Below are 26,644 nucleotides of genomic sequence, written 5' to 3' on the forward strand. Positions count from 1 at the left end.
AGCAAATATCTACATTTTATACATCAAATATCAGCTTTCAAAAAAAAATTAAAGCCGATGGCCGATATTGAAAAAAAATCTATATATCAGCCAGCCAATACATCAGTCTACCTCTATTAATAGGATTAGTGGCTCAACAGTTATTAAACATTTTAGATCAGTAGTACTGGTGTGAAGTATGTGAAGTACCACAGAATGACGTCTACCTGAGCCAAAGCAGTCCTCTATTCAACAACCTGGATATAAAACTGAGATAAACCTTGAATGCACTACTGAGGACTATGAGCAGAATGAAACATGTCTGACTCAACCACCTCAAAAAGGTCAAGAGAGACATACTTGAGAAACTGGATGAAAATACGTACACATATACTGTGCAACCGATCCATCAATTGCAGAGATAAGTGATTCTAGTGAAGCACGTCATGAAACATTCATGTCTGAAGGCATGCAGCTCCTTTTCAGTTACTACAGCCGGTAACAGGTACATGAGAGCAAATTATCACTATGTACTCCAAAGCTGTAGTGTTCGTAATGTGGCAGGCAACACACTGGAATGCAACAGCCATCGAGGACAAGCGTAAAGTTCCAAACGTAAACTCCGTATCTGTACCAGAGGATGAAAACAGTCAAGAACAAGAGAATCCTCAAAGCCGTTCCCAAAAGTGAACAACCTCAAGAATAAGCCACTATCTTAAGAAAAGAGCCCCTTACACCATCAGAGAGAATTGATAAGTCACTCTCAGAAGTATCATGTGTTTACCTTCAAGGCTTTGTTAAATAGTTGAGTTTCAGTGTGTAGGTGGTTGCTCATAAAAAAAAAAAAATTAAAAAAAAATCCAATTAACCACGCTCATTTGAGGGGAATGATGCCATGTTTTTTTTTTTTTTTTTAAATGTTTGATGTTTTTGACAATTTAATCTTGGCACAAGCATCTTGTGACTCCACTGTGTGCAGCGGCAATGCAAATTTGACATGTTTTAATTGAGGAGTCTGAATTTACACAAATGACTAATGTAATTGTTCAAGCGGGTCCGTTTTCTCAAGAAGAATGAGAAAGGGCCGAAGGAAGTGTTTGGCCTTATCCCGGATTTGGAGTCAATCCACGCGCAGTGTTTTAATCTCATACTGGGTATATGCAAAACAAATTAGCAGATAATTATTAGTAAAGCGGGGTGGCCCGGTGGCTCAGCGGTTAGCACTGTCGCCTCAGTAGAAGATGAGTGGGTTTCCCCCGGGTACCCTATCTTCCTCCCGGAGTCCTATAGGTTAATTTGTCAAGATAAATCACCCCTGGGTGTGAATGTGAGTGCGTCTCTGTATGTCAGTACTGCGATGAACTGGAGATATGTCCAGGATGTACACCCCCACATACACACAAAGTCAGCTGGAAGACGCTCCTCATCCCCCGTGACCCTACGAAGGATTAAGCAGTTACAGAAAATTAATAAATACATATTAGTGAGGTAATTAGTTTCATTCAGAGACTTAAATATTTATCTATTTCATCCACATCATTAGTCCACATAAGCCAAACTCTTATTGCATTTACAGTCTGTGATTAAGTGGAACTCTGATATCTACTTTTTCTCAAATAATCAATGAATCCAAATCAGTTTCATATTCATTTTGCTGAGTATTTAAGGCTGACATAACTTCCAATCTGGCATATAAGTAGTTTGAACTTATGTATTATCTCGGCCAAGGTTTATGGTCTTACTGGTGTTTGTTTCTGGTCATAATGGGAGGACTTGGTAATTTTTTTTTTTTTTTTTTTAAAGTAGGTGTGAATGTGTATACAAATGTTTTCTTCTTTTTTTTTTGAACATGGATAATGTGCAGTTTTATATGTGGACGTATTTATGGGTGGCTAAATATGTACATTAAGTATAGGGACATATGTCTGTGCTTGTATTCTCTTGTAAAATTCAATAAAGTTTTATTAAAAAAAAGAAAGGAGGAAAAGGACTCGGTAAAGGAGGCACCAAGCGTCATCGTAAAGTTCTCCGTGACAACATCCAGGGCATCACCAAGCCCGCTATCCGCCGTCTGGCTCGCTGTGGTGGAAGTCAAGCGTATCTCCGGAGAAAAGAGAAAAAAAAAAAAGAAAGTAAAATGGTAAATTTCATCAAGAATGCAAAATGAAATTAGTAGAAACTATTAACCACAACTACAGTCAACAAACCAAAACCAAACCCAGACTTGGCAGGTGAGTGAACCATCATACAGACCAGTTATCTGATGTAAAAGCCTTCTGTTGGAGCCCAGATGTCATTAACAGAGCAATGATTAAAAGATAACTAGATCACTTATTAGCGGTTTTAGATAAAATAGATAGACCTGAATGACTCTTAGAAAAAGTGTGTAAGTCTATGGGTTATTGGTTCATTCCCCTGTCAGTATTAGCGTCTTTAACCCTTTCATGCACGAATTATGAGAACCTTAATCAAATTTTTTTCCTGAGTGTTTTTATTCCTCTTTAGGCATGAAAAAAAACAATGTGATAGAAAATTTTCTTCTGAAAAATAAAAAAAAAAAAAAAAAAAAAAAAACATTAAAAAAGTAATAATGACAAAAAAATTCTTAAATCTATTTTTCATGAAGTTGCAAAAATATCTACTCAGCTGGACACCACACGTTTAATTTTTGACACACAGAAACATGTATTTACTGATAAATTGTGTGAAAACTGTGGGGAAGGCTTGTGATTCTGGGGGTTTATCCTCAGGAGAGATCTACATAATGTTACCAATTCATGTCAGAAAAGATATGTAGTGTCTTAAAACTTTAATAAAGATATGTGTAAAGAAAAAACAAAAACAAAAAACAATGAAAAGAACAACAAAATCCATGAATATACAAGAGAACAGCTGTAGAAAAGCTGTCCACTGTAGTGACCACTATGCACGAAAGGGTTAATGGCAGCTAACTGCTCCTATTATGCGTAAAGGTAATGTGTGTATGTAGTCTATTAAGGTGGATAACGTGCAAAGATTTCCATACGGGGATGATAAAGTTAACCTTAACCCAGTGGTTTCCAACCTTTTTTGGCTCGTGACCCCATTTTAACATCACAAATTTTTGGTGACCCCAGACATTAAAAACTGAGACCTTTTTTTTTTTTTGCTAAAATTAATTTGTTTTTGATCATGTACTAGTTTGCTATAGTATGTTGCAAATAAACGTTACAATTTTAGACAACATTTAGTTAAAATACAGGGTGGGGAAGCAAAATTTACAATATTTTGAGGCAGGGATTGAAAGACAGTGTATGACCAATTAGTTTATTGAAAGTCATGAGAATTTATTTGCCACAAGAAAATTTCATAATAGAAAATGTTTTTATTCTATGTGTCCTCCTTCTTTCTCAATAACTGCCTTCACACGCTTCCTGAAACTTGCGCAAGTGTTCCTCAAATATTCGGGTGACAACTTCTCCCATTCTTCTTTAATAGTATCTTCCAGACTTTCTCGTAATAGTTTTGCTCATAGTCATTCTCTTCTTTCATTATAACAGTCTTTATGGACACTCCAACTATTTTGAAATCTCCTTTGGTGTGACGAGTGCATTCAGCAAATCACACACTCTTTGACGTTTACTTTCCTGATTACTCATATAGGCAAAAGTTTCTGAAAAGGTATGGATAATAGTGTTAGGTATGATTATGACATCAATATATGTTTGGTTTCAAAACAATTGATGTAGTGCCTGCTGAGAAAAAACAACTAAATGTTCATTGTAAATTTTGCTTCCCCGCCCTGTAATGTATATTATTATGGACGGAGGCAGAAAAGAATGTGTTGAGAATGTGTGAGAATTTTATTTTCCTTGGTCAGGATATGTACAGTCAGTCCAGCTTGGATTTCCAAGGCTGACAATTAATACTGAACAAACAATAATTCAAACTATGAATTATGAAAGAGCTGCAGCATCTGAAACTGACCACGATGAACATTTGAAAGATAAACAGAACCACAGTGCTTCAGTTTCACCTTCACAGTTTCTCATGTCTTTTATGTACTCACCACATATTTTTTATCAGTAAGTTTTTATTTTTGTCTTTTTATCAGTTACTAGAAATTTCAGGCGACCCCATTTGAATTTCAGGTGACCTCATGTGGGGTCCCGACCCCAAGGTTGAAAAACACTGCCTTAACCTTTATAGACACCAGGGTGATTTGGAGCCAACTCCAGTGGCCATCAGTAGCATTACAACTTTAAAACACTTCCACTTTGGCTTCATTTTGGAGCTGAGGTCCTTGCCTCTTGTTAACAAATGACTACATTTTGACAAGAGGTTGACCGATAGAGGTTTTTCTGAGGCCAATGCCATTTTTTTTTTTAAATTTGATATCTATAGCCGATTATTGAGGTTAATATGAGGGCAGATTTTTTTTTTTTTTAAAAGAAAAGCACATTGACCATAAAATACGAGGCAAGGCAAGTTTATTTATATAGCACATTTCAGCAACAAGGCAACTGAAGAAACTCAGATGATTAAGATTTTTATCCAGCAATATAAATGAAATTATTAATACACGTACACATAGTACTCTTTTAACATTTATTGAACTTCAAGTGCTGCCCAACATTTTTTACTACTGATCAAATATCAGCTTTCAAAAAAAATTTCTGAAAATAGAGCTTCCACTGTCAAATAATCAGTAGTCTGTGCACAAATGTATTAGCATTATTTCAACACAGTTCTATGCATTTCTTACTTTTTTTTTTTTTTGCCAAAAATGGCCACTCATTTGACCCCCTAAGTAAATTTTAGCCAAAATGCATAATTCCATTTAACCCATAAAGACCCAAACAGCCACTGACGACCAAAACCATCTGCTGATCTGAAAGGTTTAATGACTTCTGAACCACTAAAAGTATCAATATGTTGAAATATTTCAGGTAAAATGCAGTTTGTCATCTTTTCATGGTCATCAGATATGACCCATTTGGACATTCAGAGGTTCCGTAGTTACCGTGGAAACACCGTCATCTTCTACAACATTGATTCACCAGTAAAACCCATGGAGTTTGATAAATAATAGCAGCCTTAGACACTTGTTTTATGTTCAGTTAATGATGTTTTTTGCTGAAAAAGTCACTTTTTCTTCAGTTTTCTCTCTTTTTAATATAAAAACCCTCAACTTTAATCTGACCTTTTATGAACATCTACATCATCAGTAAATTAAAAACAGGAAAATACCTGATGCTAACTGTAAAAACAAAAAATACAGAGGATTATGTCATGATAAATTGTGAGAAATCACTTAAGAAAAGTTATAGAAAACAAACTATTTTGGCGCTCACACAGAAGTAACACTGGGTCTTAATGGGTTAAAAAAAGCAAAATATCACTCCTTTAAATCTTAATTACATCACTGATTTGATGCTAATTTACTGCATTTATGTAAAGTGTTGAGATCTCGCTCCATAAAATGTTTATTGTTGAAAGGTCAGGTAAGGCTTGCAGTAAATGAGTATCTGAATGAAACCACAATAACATTTTGTCCCAGTTTTAATTGAGGTATCTCTGTCTTCCACCATGCATAATAAAATCTAGAGTGAATCATGTTTGGCACCTGCTGGAGGCTTGATCTCTCTAAATGCATTCAAGTTCATTTCTTTAATCCAAGTTGTAACACTCAGCATCTATTCGGCAACGCTGTGGGATGCTTTGGTCATTTTTGAAGTAGAGGATAGAGAATTGGGCCTTCTTCAAGCCTTTCATGAGACGTTTCCTGCCGTTTTTTTTTTTTTTTGCTTTAGTTTGAGGCGATGCAAAGCACTGGCCCCTTCGTCTAGACTCAGTCGTGCATGCAGCGTGTACGGTTTGTTGAGACCTTAGCCAGGCAGTGAAGTGCACTTAATGCTGTTAAGTTGAAGCCACTAGCGCGTGTCCTGCAGTATGCTATGTGTCTAGCACACAGTAAGAGGCTTTCCAAGTTTAATATGTCCAGGCAATTATATGGCAAATTAATATTTATGGTTGAATCACAGCATTGCTCTTGTGTATACGTGTACGTGTGTTTACGGTCTATTCTTTCCCCGTCTGCAGTGTGGTTGTGTGTTTCCTGTGCCTAAACGTACATGCAGATCTTACCATTTTAACCGCTGTGTCACTGTGTGTATGTATGCGCTCATGCACAAATTTTTATGTAGCATTAATAAGCTCTGTAATGAAAGGGGACAGTTTTCTGTTGCCGTGGTAATGAAGCAGTGGAGCGTTGCCAGGCGCGACGACAGAGATGGAACATAACTGTATTACTGCATCGTCTTGGAAACAGAAACGGCAGACAGGGGGATGTGTTTGGATTTGGGCAGACAGATGGATGCAAAGAAGATGGACAGACGGATAGAGGGTGAAGTACATGATGCCGAAGACAGATTCTAGACACAAGTGGACAGATACACTGTGGAACACCTTTGTATGTCAAAATAAAAGGTCTGCGTGCATGTGTGTGAGTCAGAGGCAGAAGCTGATGGATGGTCTTGTCTATACAGCCAGAGGTGTACAAGGAGGAGAGAAAGATCCGAGTGTTGCAGGGTGGGGAGGGGTGGGGAGGTGATGTGATCGATTTGACTGGGCCCCCGTGTCCCCCGAAGAGACAGAGGGAGATTCAGATGGATGGACAGAAACAGAGATGCAGCAGAAGAAGGGTCGACTTGACAGACAGATAGATCAAGCAAATGGAAAGAACAGACGAGACGCAAGGATAGAGTCAGACGATAAGAAGAGGTAGGAAAGACAGCCAGATTAATAAAGAAGTAGATAGTGAAATAATTCGAGAGAGAGAGAGAGAGAGAGACAGGTCAGACTGTGTCAATAAAAAGATACACCCAATGCGCCTGGGTGAAAACGAAGAAAAGACCGACCGTACGTAGGTTTTTTTTGTCGTTTGACCTTGAACCGCCGTGCTTTAAATGCACTTATTTGTGAGACAGAAGGTATTGGGGAGTCTGTTCTCTACCAAAAGATGTTGCGCAGAGCCGTCAGTCCGTTGACAGTGAAAGACAGAGGGTCACATTTCATGGATCATGTGTTTGCACTACAGAGGAGGAGGCGTTCGAGTGCAAACACTCAAAAGAAAGAACAGAGAGTGTCAGTAACAGCTTTCATTCAGATTTCTCCTTCAGATATGTACACTCCAAATCATCTATAATGCATCTGTTTTTGAACGTCGGTCCTTTCTGTTCTTTGTTCCATTTTTTTTTTTTTTTCATATTATTAGAAAATCAGTGTCAGTTTTGGACTCTTCAGATGCATAAGGAGTATGAAGACATCACCTTGTCATGGTTTCAAAGTGACCGAGTATATCTCCAGATGACTAAATAGCAAAACAAGTAATTTTCATAAAGAATCAATACTACAGGTGTTGATGTCGAAGCTAAACCAAATGTTTTATTATGTTGGATTTAATTATTTATGGATATGTACAAATATGATGAATGAATAGATACTGTAGATAAACACTGCAGATATCAGACTTCTTGACACAAAGTGGAACAGCCTTTTAACAGCCTCTGTATAAATCATACTATTATTAAGCCAGAGCTCCAACTGCAAAACGATCTGTAGTTTAGAGATTCTCAACTGGTGGGGGACAAGCCTGTTTTCAGTGGTCGTGTGCCTTGAGGCAAAAATAGTGTTAAAAAAAAAAACCAAACAAACGTGCTTTATTTTTAGTGGAGCTGAGCACCGTCCATTCACACTCCCCAACAGTAGGTGGCAGTAATGCGCGATTAACACCAGATATTTCACGGCATAAAAGAAACCCAAAAGTTTCTATTCGTATTAGTGATGGGACTTTTGGCTCTTTGAAGGGAGCCGTTCAATCAGGAGCCGTATGTTTTTTTTGTATGATTTTGAAACACCAATGTTTTAATGACTAAACAGGCTACATGTGATGATTGACATTACATTTTAAAGGTGTTTAACCCTTTCATGCATAATGGTCACTACAGTGGACAGCTATGCTACAGCTGTTCTATTGTATATTTATGGATTTTGTTGTTTTACTTGCATATCAACCAACACAGTGGACACTTATGCATCATCCCATACACTGCAATTCATACCATTACTGTAGCTTTCCACTTCTTAATAAACCTGATCTGCAGTAACATACTTGAGTATAAATCAATTGCTAATTGTTATTAGACTGTAATAAACTGTTCTTTTTCTTTTAACAAAAATATGTTGTTTTTTTTTTTTAACATATTATCTGAGTGTGTAGTAAGTAGTATTATAGTATGTTAAAATGTGAGAACATCAGTTTAGCAGCAGTAAACATGTTTTTATTTCATAGTTTTCACACAGTATATCACTTCAAAAATGAAATGCACTGTGTCCGGCTGAGTGGATATTTTTGTAACTTTGTGAAAAATAGGTTAATTTTTTTTTTTTTTTTTCAATCACATTGTTTTTTTCATACCAAAAGAGGAATAAAATCACTCAAGAAAAAAAAAAAAACATCTTGATTAAGGTTCTCATAACACTGATCTATAAGGAAAATGCTTCCAGAATAAAATAATGAAATTTTATCACATGAGAGTCACTGATAAAGAAAAATCAAAAGTCAAAATGCTGGTTGGCTGAACTTTCCAAGATACAGCCTTGGGTCAAAATGTGAAACTAAAGAATTAACAAGAGAATGGGTTTGACTCAAAAGGAATATTTGTCTCAGAGCTACAAGATCTACTTCAAAACACTGTCTGCACATTAGAATACATTCACTTTACAGGTTCTATTTAGTGGAAAATTTATAAAACTATTATATAAATGTACATAAACCAATATATATGTGTAATAACACTTAATCATATACCTTGAAAAGATCAACAAACCAGCACTTTTGTCATTTATTTTCCAATTAATCTTATTAAAATATGTAACATTTAGCACATTAATCTCTGAAGCAAATCATTTCTAAAAAAATTGTAGACCAGTGTAATTCATGCATGAAAGGGTTAATTGGCACAGCAGTAAATATTATCTTACCGTAAAAAGAAAAAGTGTGGGCTAAATCCATGACATGAGAGGTGACTTTAGGCAAATGCTGGAATTTGACCAAAAAATCACAGTACATTATGTGGACTAGTTTGTAGCCTAAAAAAGAAGAAAATAAAACATTTCTTATGAAATAACATTTTACTCTCCTCAAAACAAGAACAATAAGACTTGAAAGATATATAGATTTTTTGCAAATATTCTAAGTTGCATGCCCATCTTTTCTTTCTGAAAAGTGCATCCAAACTACTCCTTTTTCTTTAGCTCATTACTCACAGGTGCTCACTCACTCTCTCGCTCTAAAACTTTTCTCCAGTTTCGACCAGTTTTCCAGCTCCGTCTCCTCCAGTATGCTCACCTCACGCTTCAAACTGTTGTTTTTTCTAACTTCTTGCCATGAGACATGCACAGTGCACAAGCACTCTTTTTTTTTTGCTCGAACATTCTCCTCCTGCCCAGTGCCCCCTTAGTGACGCTAAATTGACAGGCAATCGGACACTCCTCCTTAAAAAAAATAAAAAAAAAATAAAAAATGAATGGCTCTTTACAAAGACTCGGTTCCCATCGTTCATTTCAAAGAGCCGTTCAAAAGATTCGATTCGTTCGTGAACGTCATATCACTAATTCATATCATGGTTAAACTCAGGGATGACGACGACTACATCAGATGTGGTTTTACCTACATTCAGGATAAAAACCTCAGTGTGTTTAATTGAGTGACTGAATACACTTAATTTTTTTAACTCGGTGCATATTTTTAGTTTGGTTAAAATGTACCTAATTTAGTATTTAAGGGAATATTCCATATCACCACCTGCTGGTCAGTTTGGTTTATCATTACATTTGTCTTCTGTGTTTTCATACTGTGATGTTCTCTATATCTCAGGTAAAAAGCACACCATCTTTTTAATTAATACATTTGAGAAGTTTAAATGTTATAAATTTAGGTCGTGGCTTGCTATTGAGGGGTGATAGCAGGTCCTGAAGCCAGACCAGTTAAGAACCACTGGTTTAGACGATTCCATTTAGCATTGTATGGTAACGTTCGGATATACAGAAGTGGAAAAAAGTTCTCAGACACCCTTAAATTTTACACATCTCATATATGATCATGAGTATTTCTAAAAGGTGTGGCTGCATCAGACAGACACAAACAAATATGAAGGTTTTTTTTCTGTGTTCGTCATTAACAAGGAATAAAATAACAAAACTCAATTCTTGACAGTTTCAACATGTCATTCCTGGATGTGTTTCATTATGTCGCTGAAACATCCAGTTTTGACCTCGATGGAACAGAGCATGTGCAGAAGGGAACATGTGGCTTATGAGCGATTAATGCAACATATGACAAATGCATGGGGTGTCCAAAAAGTTTTGTCCTCCAGTGTTAGTCCATTGGAATTACAGCGGTTACAGGCAGATTTCACAGTGCTGAATATGCTCGTTGTTTATGTTCGCTCTGTAAATCAGGAAAGTTTGGTGATGAGCCTGTATCAAATGTATAGAAGATGAAGAGGTTAACATTTGCAAAGTTTTAAAAAGAACTTGGATTTGGTTATGGGTAACTTGTTTATAGATCTATTTATTTCACTTTGTGAATGTGAAAATCTGTTTACTTCTGTTTTGTTTGGACTCTCCTGGAATATAACCAAAGACAATAAACTAAATTATCGGTGCCAAAAACCTGGCTCCAGATCACACTGAACTTCTCTATAGAGAATCGCTTTTCCCCAAAGCTGTCATTCTAGCTTATTTGGGCCCTCTAATAAGCATCCTGCTGGTTTATCTGTAAATTATTAATAAGATTGTGGGGTTTTGATTTCTGCGGTGTCAGCTTTGATTGACAGCTCAGTCACCCACTGGGTAAAACTTGATTTATTAAATAATATATCATCACTGTCGGGTGGAAACCTTGAAAGTCCATTTTTGGTCTTTTTTTTTTTTTTTGTCATAAAACGATTCAGTTGGTCAGTCTACACCACTGGTTTCCAACCTTTTTTTTGGCTTGTGACCCCATTTTAACATCACACATTTCTGGCGACCCCAGACATTTAAAACAGACTTTTTTTTTTGCTAAAATTAATTTGTTTTATCATGTAATAGCTTGCTATACTATGTTGCTAATAAATGTTAATTTTAGACGACATTTAGTCTATATGATGTATATTATTATGGACAGAGGCAGAAAAGACAGGTGTAGATTACTGCATAAAGTGAGAATTTTATTTTCCTCGGTCAGGATATGTACATTCAGTCCGGCTTGTATTTACAAGGCTGACAATTAATACTGAACAAACAAGAACTCAAACGATGAATTATGAAAGAGCTGCAGCATCTGAAAGATAAACAGAACCACAGTGCTTCAGTTTCAGCTTCACAGTTTGTCATGTCTTTTATGGATTGGGATTGTCTCTCTAATCTTAGTAGTTTTATTAGTAAGTTTTTTTTTTTTTTTTTGTTTTTTTTAATCAATTACTAAAAATTTCAGGTGACCCCATGTGGGGTTCAGACCCCAAGGTTGAAATACATGCTGTAAAAAATTTCTTTAAAAAGTTGACTCAACTTAAAAAAAATTTTAACCTCGCTGCCTTAAAATATTGATTAAAGCTAGCAAATTATTTCAGGTAATTTCAACTCAAAACTAAGTTTCTCCAACTTAAAAGACCAAGTTCATGTGACTTATTGCTTTGTTGTGGGAACTTAATTTTTTAGGTCAAATAACCAAATATGTTTGTTGTATCAACAATGGAAGTCAAGTAATCTCAACTCATTTTTAAATCCGGTTAACAAATTATTTCAAGAAATTTCAATTTAGTTATGAGTTGAATTTACTTTAAATAGTTAGACTAAATCAAAAGTGAGTTGAGATTACTTGAGTTCCACTGTTGATTCAATAAAAATATTTTTTTATTTGACCTAATAAAGAAAGTTCCCAAAACAAAGCAATAAGTTACATGAACTTGGTCTTTTAAGTTGGAGAAACTTCGTAGTGAGTTAAAATTATCTGAAATAATTTGCTAGCTTTAATGAATATTTTAAGGCAGCGTGGTTACAAATGTTTTAAGTTGAGTTGACTTGGAATTTTTTACAGTGCACTGGTCTACACGTTAGCCTGATGGTTTTAGAAATATTTAACCAATGAAAACTGTTGAAAACAGCTTGTGACTACATCTCTTAACTCCATTCATTTATTTAGAATATACATTGTTTTTCCAGTTTCCTGAAAAATAACTGTTTTGGACATAAGAGGTTTCCACCTGACAGCAACTATATATTTTTCTTAAACTAGTTGAGGTAAGAAGCTAAATGTTATAGTAAGCTACTCTTTCATGACTTGTATTACAATGGCAGTATGTTAGCATTAATGTTAGCTTTACCCATCACCCTTGCACATCAGCTCCAACACTTTTGTTCTAATACGGTCCCTTCTGGCGCCAAAAACGACAGATTGCAACGGCCGAAAAACCACCCGGGCTGTCATCACCACGACGATATCCACATCTTTTCCACAGTGGATTTTTGCATTTAAGAGGCTTTTCTCATTATGTTGTAATATCTTATAGACTGAATATTCAGCTGCAATTATCAGTGATGAAAGTAATCATGCATTGCAGGTCCTAATCAAAATCAGAAAGACTATATTAGAGGGGAAATCAAGACCCCAAAACTCTGGGAGGAAAAAGAAAGTACCGAGAGTGAATCTATAGAAAGAAGTCTGCACATTTATAGAAGGACTCCAAAGTAACAACTGCTATTGCAACTTACGTCTGCAAAGACTGTAACCCACTGTACCAGCTACACATATGACAAAGTACATGATTAGAGAAAGCCATAGGAGATACAGTATCTAACAAAGTGAGTACACCCCTCTATTTCTGCAAAATATTTAATTATATCTTTTCAACCAAAGATGATGCACAAGAAGCCCAAACAGTTAAGGACATAGATTAGTGGAACCATGTCCTGAGGTCTGATGAGACCAAAATAAATTTATTTATGTTGTTGTTTGTCATTATTCTGTCGTTGTGTTGTTTTTGGTTTGTTTATTTGTTTGATTCCCCCTTTGTTTATGTGTTGTTGTTTTTCTGTCCACAATGTCTTGTTAGCTATCACTAATAAAAAAAAAAAAAATTAATAAAAAATAATAATAATAATAATGATGTTCAAAAGGATAATGTGGATGTTGACAGGTGTCTGGATCAGCACTTATGTTGTCCTTTCACCTTACATGCATTTTTCTTATATTTTTTTATATACTGTATATCCTACTCCTTGGATTTGTGTGTGTGTGTGTGTGTGTGGTGTGTGTGTGTGTGTGTGTGTGTGTGTGTGCGTGCGGTTGTGCATGTGTGGGCACTTATGGGCAAGGAACCAAGATGGTAACTTCATTAACCTTGATTTAAAACATAACAATAAACGATTTTGACAACATTATATATAAACAAACAAACAAACAAGAAAAGCACTCGGAGAGCGCAGACCTCCGCCAAGACAAATCTGTCATAACAAACCCACCCCATCACCACCAAAATTTATTCTTTTCTTCCTTGTGCCAGTATCAACATTTACTGAAATTTTCATTCAAATCCGTCCATAACTTTTTGAGTTATCCTGCTAACAAACAAATATGCAAACACACAAAGCAAAGTGATCACAATACCTCCTGGAAGAGGTAATAAATAAATCAATATTTGGTTCAGATGGTGTCAAGCATGGTGGTGGGGGGTATCATGGTCTGGGCTGCATGAGTTCTACAAGTACTGGGGAGCTACAGTTTATTGAAGGAACCATGAATGCCAACATGTCCTGTGACATAATGAAGCAGAGTATGATCCCCTCCCTTCGTAAACTGGGCCACAGGGCAGTATTCCAACATGATAACAACCCCAACACACCTCTAACATGACCACTGCCTTGCTAAAGATCCTGAGAGGAAAGGTGATAGAGTGGCCAAGCATGTCTCCAGACCTAAACCCTACATCTGTATCTGTGGGGCATCTTCAAACGGAAGGTGGAGGTGCACAAGGTCTCTAACATATCCACCAGCTCCATGATGTCATCATGGAGGGGTGGAGGAGGATTCCAGTGGTAACCTGTGAAGCTCTGTTGCAACATCATGCCCAAGAGCAGTGGTTCCCAACCTTTTTTAGCTCGGGACCCCATTTTACATCACAAAGTTCTGGAGACCCCAGACATTTAAATGGAGATTTTTTTTTCTTTTTTGCTAAAATTAATTTGTTTTTGATCATGTAATAGTTATAGTTATGATATAGTACGTTGCAAATAAACATTAATTTTAGACAACATGTAGCCTATATAATGTATATTATTATGGACAGAGGTAGAAATCCAGGTGTAGATTATGCACATAGTGAGAATTTTATTTTCCTTGGTCAGGATATGTACGTCAGTCCAGCTTGGATTTACAAGGCTGACAATTAATACTGAACAAACAAGAACTCAAACTATGAACTAGTAGCACTCGGAGAGCGCAGACCTCCGCCAAGGCAGATCAGTGCCCCAGATTTGGATAAAAATTTCAGTAAATGTTGATACTGGCATACGGAACAATGATAAATTTTGGTGGTGATCAGGGGTGGGGGGGGGGCACGGGGGCCCACTGATCTGCCTTGGCGGAGGTCTGTGCTCTACGAGTGCTTTTCTAGAAAAGACAGCGCAGACCTCCGCCAAGGCAGATCAGTGGGCCCCCCGTGGCACCCTCATCACCACCAAAATTTAATCATTTGTTCCTTGTGCCAGTATCAACATTTACTGAAATTTTCATTCAAATCCGTCCATTAATTTTTTGAGTTATCTTGCACACAAACAGACAAACAGACAGACAAACCAACGCTGACAAAAACATAACCTCCTTGCCGGAGGTAATTATGAAAGAGCTGCAGCATCTAAACTGACCACAATGAACATTTGACACATAAACCAGTACCACAGTGCTTCAGTTTCAGCTTCACAGTTTGTCATGTCTTATGTATTGGATCGTCTTTCTAAACTCACCATATGTTTTATATTAGTACATTTTTTTTACATTTTTTATCAATTACTAGACAATTCAAGTGACCCCATTTGAATTCCAGGTGACCCCACGTGGGGTCCCAACCCTACGATTGAAAAACACTGCCCAAAAGGGTTAAGGCAGTGCTGGAAAATAATGGTGGCCACACAAAATATTGACACTTTGGGCCCAATTTGGACATTTTCACTTAGGGGTGTACTCAGTTTTGTGAGATACTGTAGGTGATTTTATTTGAGAATCAAAACATGGTACATATTGTACCTGAATTTGTCCCAGGAAGTGAATCTAAGAAATCTTCAACATTTGCTTCCACAAACTGTGCAACAGAAATGGACACAGCACGGATCAGACAAAATCCGATGAGATCTTGTGAGGAATAGAGTCCCAACATGAATCGTCAAAATGTGCAGGAATAAATTCAGCTGCTGGGTCAAATCAAAGTGAAATAGTTGGTCGAAGTCCAGCGTATAAAACATGCATTAGGGCTACTCCGCTCACATCAGCTCACTGCAAAGTGTATTACTGTACAGTGAGCTTCAGGGGTTGTGTGTCAGCGAATGTGTGCATGATTACTAAAGCGGTGTTGGGTGAGTGATGGAGGGGCTGCATGTTTATGTGTTCTCATTTAAAAAGTCTGCATGTCCATGTGTGATGGTGTTGAAGGCTGCTTAAAGTAGACCATATATAATGTCAGTGATACCATAAGAAATGTACGTGTTCGTGTGTGTCATCCTACTACATCTATTGATCCCTGCTATAAAATCCTGTGTGTATTTTTTGTTGTTCTGTCTCAAAGCTCAAGTAGGCTGTATTTTTTTTTAGCATCACTGTGCAAAAATTCGATAATAACTTCTCAGATTGTGGTAAATCAAGAGATCTGTGAAGGAAAGTAGACTCCTCTTGATATGTTCAGGCTTTAAAAACCAGCCTGTGATGGAGGAATTTTGGTCAATCACTAGGTTTTGGGCCTCAGCAAATAATTTCACACCAGTTGATCCATGGCTAAAAACTAGACTGAACCAATTCACCAAATTTTAACATCAGCTGTCACATTTCCACTCTGCAGATGTTCCCATTTGAAGACATTAGAGTGGGTTCAAGTGTCGTCAGTCCACAACATAGAGGTAACGCACCTCTAATCTACTTCAACAACCGCCAGTGAACAAATATTAATGAGGGGAAGCAAGAACAAACGTAGAGCTCTAATGAACTGGTTGAGTGTGCAGCAGAATTTTTTTTTTTTTTTTTTTTTTTTGCTATGTTGCATCGTCTACGTCTACGCATGTATCTTCCCGTTTCAGGTCTGACATATTGTGATATTGGTGCAGATTTAGCTTTATTTAAAGGAGTGATATTTTCCTTTTTTAAATGGAATTATGCATTTTAAAACATTTCCCTGTGGTCTACATAAACTGTAAATGCTATGCTTGGGTCTGAATTCTTCATTATTCAACTCCACAGGTCCATCTTCAACCCTATATCTGAGTAATGACACCAGAAAGGTCATTTGAGCGCTGGCCCTTTAAATGCAAATGAGCCACTTCACGCCCCGCCCCCCTCTAGGTTGTTGGTTGTGCTGCTCTGTCCCGTTCACCAAAATCGCTTGAATTTGGACATATTTTCAGTGTGGACTACAACCGCTGCTGCTGATAAAACAGTTATGGTGTACTCGGAGAAAGGTTCGCCGGAAGTCTTGACCTTATATGTGCAAATGTTGTGACGCAACAAATTAAGCGGAATCGAAACAGGTTGTAGAAATCCACTCGATTTTTGCCAGAATGAATATAAGATAGCTTTGCAGCACCTGGAGGGTTCAAATTCAAACTTTTTGAACTGTTAGGGTCCAATACACAAATAATGTACCAAAACTAATAAAGTGGGTTTAGCAAAATACGACCCCTTTACAAGACCTAAGTCACCAGGTTCCTCTCGTTATCAAAAACCACATGACATTTATAGTATAAAGAGGTAATGTGTGCCACGTGCATCTTCCCTTCCCTTTATTGACCTGACAGCAAATCTATTGGATTATCTGACTGAGTTTCACTTCCTGAAAATCCTGGAAATTGCTTAAATCGCAAAATTAAGGTTATTCCTCTGGAGACCTTTCTTTAACTTAAATATTAGCACACAAAAAATTACAAATTGGGATGTTTTCCATGTAGAGCAGGGGAATGAAACTTAAGACGCTTATAAGAGGGGGGTCTCTCTCTCTCTGAGGTACTGCAGATGCCAATGTGGCATGGATTGCCCAGGTGCCATGACCAAAAATAAATAGGCGGTCAAGAATAAAACGACTCGTCAACTAAAAAAATTGCTGTCCACTATTTTTTCATGGCCGATTATGTTGACTAATGCAGCATTTCCATTACGTGGAACCAGCTCGACACAGCTCGGCTCGACTCTGTATTCCTGGAGACCGTTCCATTATACGATACTACCAGACTTTACAGTACCATGAAACGCATAGAGGTGTGGCGCATTATTTCCGTGTTGTCTGTTCAGAGAGTGCCGATAAACTTTCCTCGTTGCCTGTTGTCTCATCTGAATTTTTTACGTCAGCCACCATAGACGAATCTCCTCGACCAACCATGGTGTAGTTTTGGGCTGTTATCATGTGGATTAACGTACCCGCTAGATTTACTGTCCACTTCCGCATCTGTGTTTTGATTCTGTTGGGTTTCTGTAAATTGCCTAGAGTCTGGTTTTGACCAACTCTATATATAAAGTGTCCATGAGATAACTTTTGTTGTGATCTGGCGCTATATAAATAAAATTTGATTGATTGATTGATTGGTTTTCCCCTGTAAGTCGCTTGGAAAAAAGCATCTGCCAATGCATAAATGTAAATGTAAAACGGCAGGTCACTGAGAAAACTGTCTGACCAATCACACTGGTCTACAAGTAAAATGCTTCCAGGACAAAAGTAGGGACATTTTACCACATGTGAGTCTCTGATAAAGAAAAATCCAGTCAAAAATACTGGTTGGCTGAAGTTTCCAAAATGGGTCAAACGTGAAATTCAGGAATTAATAAGAGAATGGGTTTTACTCCAAAGGAATATTTGTCTCAGAGCTTCCAGATCTACCTCAAAACACTGTCCTGCACATGATAATACATTCACTTTAAAGGCTCTATCTAATGGAAGATTTATAATCTATTGCATAAATGTACATAAACCAATATATGTGTATAACACTTTATCATATCCCTTGAAAACATCAACAAACAGCACTTTGGTCATTTGTTTTCCAAGTAATCTTATTAAATACATAAAATTTAGCTCATTTATCTCTGAAGCAGATAATTTCTAAAAAATTTGTAGACCAGTGTCGTGGTCCGCAGTGTTATACGTCATGGTTTAGTATCGCTTGGAACCTCGGCGGAGGTGATACCAAAAAAACTAATACCGGGTACCAGATTCCAGGTCCTTTTTCATAATGGAAATGCAAAAAAGGCCAAGTCGAGTCGAGCCAGTACCATGCAGTAGAAACGCTGCTTAAGTTGACTAATCGTGGCAGCGCTAGTCTGTTATGTAATTAACCCTTGTGCATCACAAGTGGACAGTTTATATCAGTGGCGGCTGCTCGTCTTTCAGACAGTGGAAGCTCATTGTCAGCTTACATAAAAAAAAATTTAAAAAAATTGTCAAGCTATTTAAACATACATTCGGCCCTCCGTTCCTTTTTAAGAAAATGGTCAGTGACCTTATCGTACCAAGTAGGCGTCTTTTCCAGGGACTGGACCAGTGTCCTCTCTGCTTAGATTGCCTTGGCCCATTGTGTTGTGGGTGTAAGACTTCAGCCTTTTTAAACCAGAGATGCTCCTTTCACTCCGACCTAGCCGACAGTTTGATTGATTTAACTATCTACAAAACGAGATTCAACCTCGAACAAGAAATGATTAAATTATGGAACTGAAACAAGAAAACACTGAAATTATGTAAATTGAAACAGGAAGTACATGAGTGTTTTATTTACAGTGCAAGAAATGAACAAGTAATTTCGTAGTGGTTTCTCTCTTGATTTCACAGCAGAATGTGTGACGGTATTAAACTGAACTGTGTCAGTGAAGGAGTAGATCTCAAACAGCTGTCAATCAAACGGGGTTCAGCCTTTCGACTGATCCTCCAATCAGCACGTGGGATTCTGGCGTCCAGCCCGGCCGAGCTCCGCCCACAGCTCCATTTACCCCCCAGAGACGTCCGGCGTCCGGGGGCGGGACAACATCGTGGCATTTATCCAATTACCGTCCAGTTTTCAGCAATGAAAAAAACTGTTCCACTCAGTCCCATTGAAGCCCAGAGACGCCCGCAGTCTAACGGACAAATGCACTGAGGAGAGATCGAATGAGAAAACAGCGCAACTGGAACGTATGAGAAGTGAACAACAATCGCGTCCGTTGATTTGTGATAAAGCTGACTCTGAACGAACTCGTCTGTGAGATGAACGTGTTTCTAACACATTTGTGGTCAATGAAATGTCAACACAACCGAACATATTAACCATTTAATTTTCAGAATTTTAGGGGAAGCCGAGCTTCCCTTGCAGTCTATGAGAAATCGCCTCTGGTTTATATGTAGTATATGTAAGTCCAGTAATACTATTGGTAATATGATACCAAACAAACACCTATACTTTGTGGTCGTGCTTAAATTGCTGTTTTTGGCCTTTGCTCAGTCCACTGCAGTGCATTACTTTCACGCTGGTTCTCCTATATGCCTCCCCCAAATATTGCTGTGCGTCTTGAACTACTGTAGGGAATACATAACAAATATAGAGAAGAACCTCATAAACTCTCACTGCAAAAAACTTAACTGTTATTTATCACTTGGTTGGCTTTACTACATTGGAAGCCTGTCCACTCAGTAAGCCAAAAGAAACATCACTGAAGAAAGGCTAATGGCAGGGAGTAATTTACTTCTGAGTAACAGACAAGAAAAGAGACTGAAGAACACAGAGTGGATGTGAGCTCTTCCAAAACCCATCATTTGTCCGTTCAATACGAACATACTCAACAATCAGCTCATCACAAGGGCAACGCCATACTACTCCAATGAGAAGTACGATGACCACTGCACCACCACGGAGGCACTTGACACGGCTTCTATTATTGACCTTTTGTTCAAGGCATATACATTAAACAACAGAGGGTGGATGGCATCAAAGCGAGAGCTTACCGCAGCGATGGTACGCCCGATGGTTGAAGAGGCAGCATCAGCAGAGGCAGCATCTCCATCACTCAGCTGCAGCTGCAAAGAAAACCAGCCAGAGGTGCCTGCTAGGAGGCAAAACAAGATTTCAAGGAGCTACTTTAGAAAAATCTGCAAGAAAAGCCAAATGAGTCTGAGTCGAGCAAAGACTCCGTGGAAAAACACCTCCGCGGAAAGCAATTATTTGCGCTAGCGGCCAAGCTAGCCAAGAGGAATCTTCCTTACTTCAACACGTCTGTCATTCATCTGACGGTACAGTCGCTGCAACTGTTCACCACAAAATACATGGGAGAGTTGGATACTCTCCCAGTTGAGAACAGGTGGATCTATTCGTCTGAATCATTAACCCATATCCTACACTATCTTGGCGCGCGATCAGGTTCGTTTCATTGACAGATAATTCATACAAGTATGTTCCCTCTCCAAAAAAAACATGAACGCGCAAACAATATGCCGTCGTTTCCTTCATCCGCACATGCAATTCAACACACGAGAAGCCATTACACCACCGACCATCTGCCAACGCTGTGTATTTAAAGCTGTTCCATCACTTTAGGTGGCCAGTCCAAATAGTTATTTTTTACTTTTCCTGAAAAATCTACCCTACACCTAATTCACACACTTTTCAAGCAACCTATCACCGTGACTCAGCGTGTCCTCCAGCGATGTTTCCTTCTCAGACATGGCAAATGTTAAAGGAAGGCAAGGTCAAATCTTCTCTATTGTTACACTGTGTTGCAGCATCATAATTGAATATTACTGCAAGGTCAATAATTCATCAGTATTGACGTTTATGGTTGTATTTTTTTTTTTTCCTTGTGCTGCACCTGAACTTCACAAAGTTGTTCTGGTCTCCAATGTATCAGCAGTAAAGGTTATTCAAAGTAGGATTCAAGGATTCAAGTTGGATAGAAATATGGTGCAACCTAAACACAGTTGCACTTTATCATGATAGAAGCTACTGGACATTTTGCAAAATGGGAAAAGTTTCCTAAGTTATGATGTGTGCCGTAATGTATGTATGATTGGAAAAGGAGCTTGATCCCAGCTGTATCAGGAGTGTAGCTCTTCAAAAGAAAAGCAGACTATCAGTCATCGCTTTTGAAGCAGCGTGGTGTAACCTGAGGGTACAAAGAGGTTTTAGTTAGATTTAACATTTAAAGAAAAATCTGCTCCTTTCTAGTGCTAATCTCTCTGCTTCATTCCATATCCTGACATTACCTTCTGGAAAAAATGGCAATTATAGCACTATATATTATAGTACAAGTGGAATTATTTCCGTTTGAGTTCAGGTTTTCCAAGTTACTTAAAGTGTAAATTTACCTCAATATTTCTCCCTACTTCTGTTCACAGTATGATTCGGAACAGGTGTGGGTGTGGGCCAGGAGATGTTCGGGGACATCCATATGAGGCTTTAACCTTCATCCTACCATGACAGTTTACATACAAAACTTATCAAGTGGGGTCTTTTATGACCCCAGTCTTATTTTGGATGCAATTCAGTATGAATTGGAAAAAAAATTGTCATGATATGTCACTTAGTCAAATAGTTAGTATGCAGCAATGTAACCAAAGTATAAAATACATTTTGTAGTGATGTTTATTGTGAAATGGTCAATGGAACAATCAACAAACAACTAATCTGACAAATGCTTGTGCAGCAGTATATCGAGCAGGTCTACCTCTCAAAGCCATATTTCGCTGTTAAGGAAAATAATATCATGTTACAGATAGATTATTACAGGTAAGTATGTTAGAAAACATATGTGTCATCAGTCACATACTGCCAATTTGGGAAAAAAATGTTGGGGTCATCCATGACCCCGGACACTCAGTCCATCATAACAATTCAGTTGATGTGATGATCCAAAACTTTTTTACAATACAAACACCGGATGACACCAAGGAACAAACTCCTGAAACCATGAATAATGTTTCAGTTTAACACACAATGACACACATGAAACACGTCTGGGGTCATAAATGACCCCGCTTGGTAGGATGAAGGTTAAAGGGGTTAGTTTGAGTTTTTGTCACCAATAAAGGGCCTAAAATTACATGCATGGTATATAAAGACTACACAGTAAATCACCAGTGTTTATGTAACACTTAAAGAGTTAATTTTAACACTACCTCAGTGAACATATGGTCCCTATCTACAAAGTGTAAAATTTACACTGGACATAGAGTTACATTTCCAGAGTCAACTTTACTGTAGTTAGAGTTATTATTTTACACTACACTAATTAGTGTCAGTCAAGTTTTACACTATGTGAGAAGTAACACCCATAGTGTTATTCACATTCAACACTGAAGAGTTAAGTATTAAGAAATAACTTTTCCAGTGTTAAACCTACTTAACACTACCTACATGTTGATAAATAAATTACTCCAAAGAGTGTTGATTTTTAACTGCCTCCTAACAGTATTACATATGATGTACTATAGTCCTAGTGTCTGCAGGGAGGAAAAAAAGATACAATTATTTCTGTTCCTCAATTTATTCCAAGTGAAAATGAAATATTGCAATTAAAAGTAACATAAAATGACATGTACAATGAAAGCTGCCGACCCGATATCATGTTATCCATTTGAAATTTGATGTTTGAAAACACGTACCCAACAGTGACAACGACGAAGTAACTTTATTCTTTCACACAGATTCTGCTTGGATGAAATAACAAAAGCAATAGTTTATTTACACAAACTTACAAACGCAGTTTTTCGATGCGAGGAAGATGGCGATGCCAGAGTCCGACTTCTCACTCAGTTTGAGCACGGAGGTTGGTGGGCGGTGGCTTTTCAGAGTCAATATTTTTTAACACTGAACGGTATCTTGCTCTTATTGGTGTTGAATTAACTTTGAGAGAGTCAATTTACTTTAACACTGAATATATGACACTGACAGTGTCAAACCTCTGTTAACTTCATTATTTTCACCAACACTGAAGTTATCTTGTTAAATTTTACTCTGTCCATTGTTGGAATAACTCTGAAAGAATTAAAATACTTTGACACTGCATTTTTACACTGGCAAATTTACTGTGTATTTTTACCACTTTTTTCCCCATCATACAGTCTCAAACCCCCAACAAAAAGTATACTTCTGCAGCCTGTGTTATCTCAATGTGGTGGTCTAATTTATTTATTTATTTATTCATTTATTTATTACCTTTATTTAACCAGGAAAACCTCATTAGATTAAAACTCTCTTTTTCAAGAGTGTCCAGGCCCAGATGGGCAGCGGTACATTAAATAGTTTCAAACAGACACAAGCCTACACCCAATTCATGCAAGACATTATTTTGGTCAAAGCAGCCATTTTATGGGTGCTTATTTGATTCCAATGGTTTGGAACACAGCAATAAAATGGCTTCAGTTTAGCCTGAAGAATAAATGAATCAGTAGTCCGCTTTTCCATTGACCCTCAAATTGCTCGAATATCACTTGCGCATAAAAACGTACCTAGCGGAAAAACAACAATTTCACCAAAACTCTTGTTTTTTGATTAAAGGTTTTTGCGCTGGCAAGAGGTGGTTTTTCAGGTGTAGCACAAATGGTATATCATGCAAATCTGCAATGGAAAGACCTTTTTCTGCAACTAGAGTCACGTGAATAAAAAAAAAAACAAAAAAAAAAAAAACAGATGTTGACGGGTGTTACAACAAGCGAAGAGTTTTAAAAGAAATATGGCACAGTATGTGTGGACACAACAAGAAACTGATTTTTTTTTTTTTTTTATTTGTACGGAATAGAGGGGTGATATATAATAATAATGAACATATCTGTAAATCAACATATTTCCGTTCGTCGCCATGTTTGTGGAATGACTTCTCGTGTCATCTTGATAAACAAATCATAGCATTTGTGATTTAATAGAAAAACAGACATTACACACTTCTGTTTGTTAACACTTAGTAATATTGGTAAAGTTTTGCACAGATGTCCAATGGAAAAGTGACTAATAAGGTTTATCATAATCTGACTAAAGGACAGATGGACTGAACATGTCTGATTAGAGGCAGTACCAGTGATATTTTTTATACAAATTTAACTGTTTACTGTCATACTAAAACAATACTAAAAGTTCTATTCAGTTTACAGCTCAAAAATATGTTTTAGTGTTTAGTATCACTTTAAAAAAGTGCACAATGGAAGTCTACATGAGCTCACAAGTGCTTCACATGTTGGCATTAGCAAACCCTATGAAGACAAAATAAAGTATTTAAGATAATCCCACAATGGAGAAATTCAGTAATTAAGGCAGCAACACAATAAAGTGCAAGAAAATGTGTGTGCATAAAGACAGTGCAAAAATAAACAATATGAAAAATAATAAGAATAAAACTCTGTAGGATACATAGATTTCTATTACTAAGCTAATCCTTTTGGTTGCCTGTAGATGTTACCAGTCACAAAAAAAAAAGTGATTAGACCATCAAAAGTCATCAAAAACAATGGTTATGCAATCAAGTACTACTCCTGTGTGTATCATGTGACTAAAACAGACAGAAAAGAAACATGGAATGCCTAAAAGCACTGTTTTTTGTCAGTACGATGCCATAGATATTGATTTAAGAACTGAAGTGATTTGGTTATTATCAAGAAAACCATGGAAAATGACTAGATATCAGCTCTGAAATAGAGCTGCAACTGATTAATCGAGTCAAAGTGATCAAAAAAAATCATTCAACCCCAATTCTCCTGAATCAAAAGCTTGTTTCCTTCATTTCTCTGCTGTTAAACATTGGTTCCCACTGTTGTGTTTCACACGGACGCTTATTGTGACGCACAAAGAAGCTTCAATTCAGGAAAACTGCAATAGAATATTTCCCTTCAATCAATTCGAGTCGATTATCGAATCGGGAATTTTGCATTGGCTTCAAGCACCTAATCGATTAATCGGTTGCAGTTCTACTCTGAAATTAAACTCTTATCAGCTTTTTTTTTTTTCAGATTTTATTTAGAAATATTGAGAAAGTTCAACATATATTTAAATTACATTGTGGGCACGTAACAAGTATGTGACCAAAGACCAATCTTTCCATTCTCAACATTTCAGTTTTTCTTTTTTTTTTTTTTTTTTATGTTGTTAATAAACAAAACAATTGAACAGTGAACATGGATGCATTGTTACATAAGAAAACACATACGAAAGACCAAGAGACTTTGACCTCCTCTTTCTAAAGAAAAAAGAAAAATAAATAAATAAAATAAAATATGAAAAGTAGAAGTAATTAATTACACAAAAAACAAGACAATTCCAGATACATTGTCATATATTGTCATTTCTTGTACATTTAGAGTTCCAACAGATTGTGTTTGGTAAGTGTAAACAAAAATATCCACTTTGACCATAGATCTGAAAATTTGTTCATTTGTAATCGAAAGGAGAAGGTTAGTCTTTCCATCTGGTAAATTTCATTCACAATATCTACCCATTTTTCCAGATTAGGTGGTTCAAGTTGGAGCCAGTGCCTGGTCACAGCCTTTTTGCCAGCAGTTATTAAAATTCTATACAAGTAGGCATTGTTCACTATCTTATCAGCTATTTTTTGTTGTTATCATTATACAGGGTGACACAAAAAAACGGGAACTTTTTAACAATCCAATAAAGCCAAGAGTGATGGAAGAAAAATATTTTATTCATAGTAATTGAAACCTTAAAACATGCCATTTAAGAAACAATGATGGAATTTTCATTTTTTAAAAATTACTTCCTGTAGATGGCGTCCTCCTGTACGAATGCATTCTTGAAATCTGCTGTTGAGATTCCTCATTGACCGCTGCAACATCTCAGCTGGGATACTGTGAATTTCATCCTGAATTCTCTGTTTTAACTCATCCAGAGTTCTTGGTCGAGTCGTGTACGCTTTACTCTTGAGATAGCCCCACACGAAAAAATCACAAACGGACAAATCTGGGCGATCTAGGGGGCCAGGAGTACGAGCATTTCTTGGTCGTCCTGTTGGTTTCTTCTTTAGGGCAGATCCAGTCTCTTCAAAGTTATTAATCCAACATTTTATCGCGTGTTTGATGGAAACAGCACCATGACGTCCTAAGTTGTAAAAACGTCAGAACTCCCTCTGCGCAGCTGTCAAACTATCGCCGTTTTATAAAACATTCTTATGGCTAACGCACGCTGTTGCCCGTTCCACTGATCCATGGTTTACTAAAATGGGGGTGTGTTTACTTGCTCAAGGTCACTGTCTCACAGTGCTGCCACTTGCTCATGTCTGCCGATACGCACTTCAAAATTCCCGTTTTTGAAGAAATTGAAAAAATTGTAAAAAGAGAAGTCCCTTCAAATGTTTGTTCTATTCTAGTCATACTGATCAATGATTTTAATGCAGAGCAGAGATATATTTTACAGATTTTACTATTGA

At 37.2% G+C, this 26,644-nt stretch overlaps 1 long non-coding RNA gene across 1 annotated transcript in view; it reads left to right on the top strand.

The window, feature by feature from the left end:
* The window catches only part of LOC115438747 (uncharacterized), an 8,073-nt gene extending 6,021 nt beyond the window's left edge, over positions 1 to 2,052 (top strand). Inside the window, exon 3 of the long non-coding RNA XR_003938144.1 lies at positions 1,955 to 2,052. This is a non-coding gene — a long non-coding RNA (uncharacterized LOC115438747). The remainder of the gene's footprint in view (positions 1 to 1,954) is intronic.
* Positions 2,053 to 26,644: the final 24,592 nt, after the last annotated feature.

This window comes from Sphaeramia orbicularis, chromosome 18 (genome assembly GCF_902148855.1).
Source record: "Sphaeramia orbicularis chromosome 18, fSphaOr1.1, whole genome shotgun sequence".
Lineage (NCBI taxonomy): Eukaryota > Metazoa > Chordata > Actinopteri > Kurtiformes > Apogonidae > Sphaeramia > Sphaeramia orbicularis.